This window comes from Cloeon dipterum, chromosome 3 (genome assembly GCF_949628265.1).
Source record: "Cloeon dipterum chromosome 3, ieCloDipt1.1, whole genome shotgun sequence".
NCBI classification, from domain to species: Eukaryota; Metazoa; Arthropoda; class Insecta; order Ephemeroptera; family Baetidae; genus Cloeon; species Cloeon dipterum.
Genome location: NC_088788.1, coordinates 4,378,449 through 4,386,646, shown reverse-complemented (window position 1 = coordinate 4,386,646; position 8,198 = coordinate 4,378,449).

Genomic DNA, 8,198 nt, shown 5'->3' with positions numbered 1-8,198 from the left:
GAAAATAAATTATCAATATTTTCTAAACATGCATTGTTTTAATTAGTTTTAAGAACATATTTTGGAGACATTTCATTTTGAATGGTAAATAAAGTTTCCATATGTTTCTATGAAACTGAGATTCCGGACATTTCCTTAAAAATTCCTCATAAATGACTTTTTTTATCAATACGGGTATATTTATTGAGTTTTTGTGACTCTAGTTAGAGAGTTTTAAGACAAAAAATCCCAGATATAAGTTTTTATGGACCATCTATTCTGTTTCTAGTTTATAATATTCTAGAAATTTTTCTCTTTCAAATCCGTAGCAGTCCCAAGAAAGTAAAATAAAACGCGCCACCCTTTCCCAACGGGCACCATGGCAATGAACCTAATTCGCGTCAAAAGGAAGAATGCATTCTTTGCTCTCCACCATTCTGCGGAAGGAAACAAGGTCAATCGGCGTACTTTGTACTTTGGCATTTTCCTCCACCAACTTAACTGTAAAAAAGGACACAATGTGTTTTACAAAGTGGAACGGATAATGCGAGGATAATGCGCAACCAACAACCATCGTGAAAATAAATTATCAATATTTTCTAAACATGCATTGTTTTAATTAGTTTTAAGAACATTTTTTGGAGACATTTCATTATAAAGTTTCCCTCTGTTTCTATGAAACTGAGATTCCGAACAATTCCTTAAAATTTCCTCATAAATGACTTTTTTTTATCAATACGGGTATATTTATTGAGTTTTTGTGACTCTAGTTAGAGAGTTTTAAGACAAAAAATCCCAGATACAAGTTTTTATGGACCATCTATTCTGTTTCTAGTTTATAATATTCTAGAAATTTTTCTCTTTCAAATCCGTAGCAGTCCCAAGAAAGTAAAATAAAACGCGCCGCCCTTTCCCAACGGGCACCATGGCAATGAACCTAATTTGCGTCAAAAGAAAGAATGCATTTGCTCTCCACCATTCTGCGTAAGGAAAAAAGGTGAATCGGCGTACTTTGTACTTTGGCATTTTCCTCCACCAACTTAACTGTAAAAAAGGACACAATGTGTTTTACAAAGTGGAACGGATAATGCGAGGATAATGCGTAACCAACAACCATCGTGAAAATAAATTTTCAATATTTTCTAAACATGCATTGTTTTAATTAGTTTTAAGAACATTTTTTGGAGACATTTCATTTTGGATGGTAAATAAAGTTTCCCTCTGTTTCTATGAAAATGAGATTCCGAACAATTCCTTAAAATTTCCTCATAAATGACTTTTTTTATCAATACGGGTATATTTATTGAGTTTTTGTGACTCTAGTTAGAGAGTTTTAAGAAAAAGATCGCTGATATAACTTTTTATGGACCATCTATTTTGTTTCTAGTTTATAATATTCTAGAAATTTTTCTCTTTAAAATCCGTAGCAGTCCCAAGAAAGTAAAATAAAACGCGCCGCCCTTTCCCAACGGGCACCATGGCAATGAACCTAATTTGCGTCAAAAGGAAGAATGCATTTGCTCTCCACCATTCTTCGTAAGGAAAAGAGGTCATATGTAATGCGTACTTTGACATTTACTTTGACCAACTTAACTTTAAAAAAGGCCACTTTACAAAGGGGATCGGATTATATGAGGATGAAAGTCACCCCCCGCTACGACGGAAAACTTTAGTGACTCTGATGAGAGATGCAATCTAAAAAGTACCGCTACAACCACGCCAGAGCCGGGAGGGAGAATTGGGGCCAGGAAGGCAGAGGGGTTGAGAGCCAGGTCGCTGGAGATTTTGACTCCTGGGAAGTAATGCAAGCGCGCGAGAGGTGATTTTCCTCCCCTTTTTTCGCTCTGCCTTATTACTCTGGCTGGCGTCTCTTCTCGATGATAGGAACAAAATATCTTTGGACTCTCTGGCCTTGACAATGCTGTACCCTGGGGCGCAAAAAACCTGTTCCTGCATGCTCCTCTCCTATCTCGCTTCGCTCGTCTATTCGCTTTTTAATAGCAACATGTGCGCCACAGAGTGAGAGTGTGAGTGTGTGTGTGTGTGTGCTTGGGCTAAACGAGATTCGGTTCTTTTTTTGCGACAGCTCACGAAAGGTTTAAAGGTGCTTGCTTGAATTATCCTTGAGCTCGAGTTATTCCACTCGGGGTAATCACTTCCTGGTGTTGCAGGATCGCACACACACACACGCGCTTGCTGGAGCTGGGAAGAGAGTGAGAGAATAGGATCTTTCTTGCGGCTCTAAATCAATGTGTCGCGCGCTTATGCATAATGAGCGGTGATAAATTCTGACTTCTTGAAAGGTGGCGCGAATTTTGCATTAGATCCTCGGCCGTTAGGAAATATATATATGCTCGTGAAAATGAGCCAAGCACTTGTTGAAAACGGACTAATTTATTTTGCTCCAGTTAATAAAAATCAAAACCGAGTCAAAACAAGTTTTTTATTAACACAAAAGCTAAAATTACTTGCACGAAAACTCAAATTGATTTATAACCAAGGCACTGACTGGAACAAACTATGTTTATAAATTCTGCAGCCAAAGAACTTACCAAATATTCTCCTATCGGACAAATGATCTGAATTGTGAAATATTGTTTACTGTATTTTTATTTGTGAGTCCTCCATTTATCCAGTTGATTCCTCTTAAATGTATTATTGTTGGCAAAATGAATTCTCCGTGCTAGAGCAGGATAAACCAACAAGAAAGGTGGCATTCCTGAGGCAAAAAGCAAACTATAGGTCAGTGGAGTCTGCCGTGCCGCACAAAGGGCCGAAAGATAGGAAAATCGACTGACGTCAGCGAGTGGTACAGGTGGGCGCAAAAATCTGGCATCAATTAATTCTCGGCTCTCCCCAGCGCGGTCCACGCTACATTTATGTTCAGCATTTTTTGTCTCTTTGACGCGCCTAATCTGGCTTGTTTGCTTATTAACACGCCGTGCCGTTCGGTTCACAGATAAAACCATAAAGGAATTAAAATACCGAGCGGTTTTCACACTATTCAGCCGATTTCTTCTCTTACCCTTTGAAAAATGAGAGGGGCGGAGAGAAAAAAAATCTCTTTGCGGTTTGAATGATTTTTTTTAATAATTTCGGACCTCTGCGTATTATTCTTCTTGTGCGGCTGTGGGACAAGCGCACAAAAAATCGTTTCCACAATCAAACGCGTGGCAAATGTCTGGATAATATTCTTCTTTTGTGCAGTAGCAAAAGGTTCATTGAGATCAACCTGACTAGGGTCTAGCAGACTAAAAAAGGTATACCGAGACGCGTGCCAAACCCGTCGCCAAGATAAAGAAAATGCCGAACTCGGATTTTTTGTACCTGCTCTTGTCCAAGCAATGCTTGCGCGGGCGAGAGAGCAGAGAGTGAGTGGCTGCTATGATTAGCACCGCGTGTCCAGCAGCACTTGACCCTTTTGATACATCCACCGGGGAGTATTAAAATATCACGGCCGACCGGCTGGCGGTGCGGAGCCCTTGGGCACACACACACTACACACACACAAAAATGTTGAACACGAGAATCGAAAACCATGACCTGTCGCAAGGGCTCCGTTCTCACGCCTATTTAGAAAAGAGACCAGCAGCAGCAGAAGCGGCGGCATGTTGTACCCATATAGCCAAGCATCTCCGTCGGCGCTTCTTATTCCCAACGCCCATGCAGCAGCAGGCGGCTTTGTTGCCTTCCGAACCCGCGTATGACCCGCCGGTCCTCTCATCGACCCGCCGCTGAACAATGGAAACCGGGCGCAAGTGTCGAAGGCCAATTGATTGTAGCTCCAAGCGCAGTCACATTAATCTGTTTGATCTACCGTGCTTTATACAGTATTTAAATTTATTCAACTGAAAAAAGACATTCTGGGCATTATATAAACTGTCTATATAGGAAAAATTATCTCTTCCCCAAATTACCAGCTGATTAATGGAGATTTTGCCACCAAATCTCCCAAAATATATAAAAGTTTTAATAATTTATTTATTTGATGTTTATTCTCAATTATAAAATACAATTAATATCACATATTATGACTCTTCACGGGTAATAATAAAAGGTGAGAAAGGGCACAAATCCTGACATAAAGCATGTTAAGACGTTGCTCATTGGAGGGTAAAGCCGAAATGGGCCCATCATGTATTTAAGGTGGGGGGTCGTCTAAATTAGTTGTGGTACAACCTGCGATTCAGGGTCTGTTACGATTATTATGTTGCTGCTTCAATCTATACTTTAATCTTGCTATCTTGTGGAGAGAGATAAGGATCGGTACTCCCGCCAAAAATGATATCAAAAATCTGATATTGTAACAAGTATTTGGATACTCGTTTAGTTGATTTATTTCTGCCATCTGTTAGAGTGTTTGATAATGAATTGTATCTTTGAACCTTTTACTGTGACAATATCAAAACTGATATAGCAATCCCTAGAGGGAGCGTCGTGTGAGGTCCATTCGTCCATTGAAGGGTCAGTGCAGGTGTCACCCTTGATCACTATAACCGATTCAGGAGAACACGAGCTTTACTTTGCCAGTAAACCACCACAAAGGAAAGGGGGCGGATGACGGCAACGCAGCCTTGAGGAAAATGGCAACGCTGGGCATTTTACAGTGTTTCAAGTTCGAGCTAAAAAAAACGGTGCCGTGATCCGCCCCAAGGATTTCTGGGCTATAGATCAATTCGATCATTTAAGAATGATTTGTTTTTCATTAAAATTAAAGAGGAATGATACTGGAAAAGCCTGGAAAATGCTTGTTGCCAATGCATGAGCTCATCCCTTAGGATTCAGTTAAAGCCTAAAATGACCTAAGAAGCGGTGTATTTTTTTGAGAAAATTGGCTGAAATGGAAAGGGCTGTCTCCTTACTTGAAATCCGATTTAATTTCAAAACCAAGAGTTTCCCCGATTACACCGTTGGTCAGATATCGACGAGAGGAATCGGAATATGCCAAGAAAATATGTTCAAAGCACTGTAAATTTTGGAGAAAATTGGCAAAATTTGAATTTTTACTGTAGGAAGGTCATTTTTATTATTGCAAATTGTTGAACAAATTGTTTATCGGTCAATTGTTTAAGGCATCCAACAATTCAAATAATTTTCAATTTTTTCCCTGCATCATTCCACTTTAAGGGAAACAATTTTTGCCTCTGAATAGATTTAATGCTCAAAATACTCTCAAATTTGCTGAGAGCAATGAATGTTTGAAATAATATAATATCCTCGCAATGGGGGATTGCCATAACAACAAGAGTTGATACAATTTCCAAAGTTTTTCATTTCGCTGTGGTAGGAGCGATTGCTCAAGCTTCCCACAAAGGAATTTTGTCAGTCGTTTGCATTGTAGAGCGATTTTTGCATCACTCGGATTTGTGTTTCGTTGTGTGCACTACTTATACTGGCAGCTGCGACAGTGATTTCTTAGTCATTGTTGTCGAAAAAGGAGAAAAATAGATATTAAGAGCTTTATTTCAGCAATGTAGAGCATTGGTCTGTCAAAGCCAATAAAAATATTATAAGAAAACTAATACTTCCCGGCACGACAAGTTAAGCGATTTCTCAATATTCCTTCGAATTATATAGTTCAAATCGCATGAATGGAAATGTTTGCATGCGCCTCTATTTTGGATGATAATGGAATGTGACAAGTACAGGGAAAGATCTATCTGATAGTGTTGAGAATAAGCGATGTTTTTAGTTCGCGGACTATTTTACTTTTTACTGTCCAAAATCTTCCACCATAAGATTTTCATCGGTAAAAATCGTGATTGAGTGATAATGAAAACAGCATTTTTAAAGGATTTAGATGTTCAAGAACCCAGCAAGCGGAGAGTTTGCTTTTTAAAGTTTAAAACGACATTATTTTCTTGTCCTCAGTTCAAATCCTATTTATTGGGAAATCAGCAGGTGGTGTGTGAACCGTACACAGGTCAATTGAAAACAGGGACACTCTTTGTTCACGGTGACATCAATAACCGCTGCATTTGTTGAGCTTAGTTTTGACATAACCATCAGTATATTTAGCGTGTGGCTACTTGAGGTTTTTACCGGGAAAAATTGTCGCTCAGTTTATGACACGGCGTTTTATGATGTATCTGCACGTATCTTGTCTCTTTCGGAGTATTAAATTACACATAAATTATCGTATAATCTAGAGAATGGCATCAACAGTTGAGATTTTTTAACTGCTCTTCTCTCTGCAAGCTTTTTCATCCCCCCTGAAAATAATAGGACGTTGCATCGGAGCGCAGGGGTTATCATCTATCTGTCTCTCCGCTCGCGCAGTATATTTATTATTTTCTCTCTCCTCCTTGCTTGTTCAATAAAATTCAAGGTCGCTGCTATATTTTCTTCCCCTATACTAAATAAATTCCTGCGCTCTTCTGATGCGCTACTCCTCTCTTATCGCGTGTTCTTGCGCCGCCATGACCTCTCACAAGGAACTTCTTGGATAACTCCTGTAAATCAAAAGGCGACGCTAACCCCCAATACACAGCAGTCTGTTCTGCATTTTTTGGGGTGGAAATGTATTGCGATTTGCGAAAATTCCTTGCGATTTTGTATTACACTATATCCACACATTCACTGTTTTAAATCTCGGGCAGAATGTATTTTCGTGAAACTTTGTCTTTGTTGAAACCACCGTTATTTTATCTTTCAAAATATGAATACACTCTGTTCGTAAGAAGCATTTATTTGTCCCATCGCGTCAAAAGGAAGTTTAAACTTGAAAAGCGTGAAAACACATAAAATCACGTACATCCCGAGCCCCCCACTGACTGAGTTTTTACGAAAATGATGAAGTAGAGGCGTAGTCCATAACAATGCAATTGTTGCATGGCCATTAGCCTCAAAAAGTCATTCACAAGAACTAAACAATAAAGAAAAATTGAATAGCTATTTTGCGTCCTTTTACAGATGCACAGCATTTTGTGTTCTATTCATTTTTTAAGCCTTTTTGTGCCAACGAATGGGGTTTGTGTCGAATACTGGGATATTTTTCCTGAAATGGGGTGTAAAAATTTCGAACGAATTCAGCTGCAGCGCTGCAGCTGGACCACATGACAAAATAAAGACGCACCTGTTTGTACCGAGGAAATTCTGGATCATTCCTTCAAGAAATCTTTTAAGAAAGACTGTTCAGCGGCACAGTTTCCTTCCAAGTGTAAGGCGTATGTGAGTGCGTGTTTCTAGTGCAGCTTAAAGAGGAATGATACTGGAAAATCCTGGAAAATGCTTGTTGCCAATGCATAAACTCATCCCTTAGGATTCAGTTAAAGCCTAAATTGACCAAAGGAGCGCTGTAATTTTTTGAGAAAATTGGCTGGAAAGTTTTTGTGCTTTTCAAATGGTAATGGCTGTCTCCTTACTTGAAATCCGATTTAATTTCAAAACCAAGAGTTTCCCCAATAAGTGGCAGACACCGTTGGACAGATCTCGACGAGAGGAATCGGAATGTGCCAAGAAAAAATGTTCAAGCACTGTACATTTGGGAGAAAATTGGCAAAATTTGAATTTTTATTGTTGGAAGGTCCTTTTTTATTATTGCAAATTGTTGAAAAAATTGTTTATCGGTCAATTGTTTGTGGTATCCAACAATTTAAATAATTTTCAATTGTTGCCCAGTATCATTCCACTTTAATTCCCCTCCTTTCAAGGCCCATTCCGGCTCTGCCCTCCTGGGTAGAGTTTTAGCGAGATGTTTGCCAGGAATGGTGCCTTTTCTCACTGTGATTTATATTTTTAGTTTTTGACAAATTGTTTTTTAACATGTATGTACATATCTTTTGGTGAGAATAAACAAGCAATAATAATAATAATAAGAGTCCGATTGTTGCCGACAACAAGAACGGACGCACTTCAAATTCACTCCTCAGAATTTTCCCCTTTTGGCCCCGACGTTGAACTTTGACTGGAAGAAACTGGCATCTCCTTGCTCAGTTTTTCACGCCGCATCGATCGACGTCAAAAATTTCTTCCGGGGAACAAGATTTCGGCCCAAAATTCTGGTTTTGAAGTTCTGACCGGCGAGTGAGTACGATTCCATCCAAGCAACAATGGCAAAGACCAACAAGCGCCGAGTAGCTCGCCAACGGCACCCTGCGAATTTTCGCTCGCGACATCGCAGAATCGCGCCGAGGGGCTCTGCCTTGGCGGAGAGGAGTCCTCTTTAGCCGGAGGATGCGGCTCTCCGTCCAAGAAACCGGCCACCGCAACGACCATCG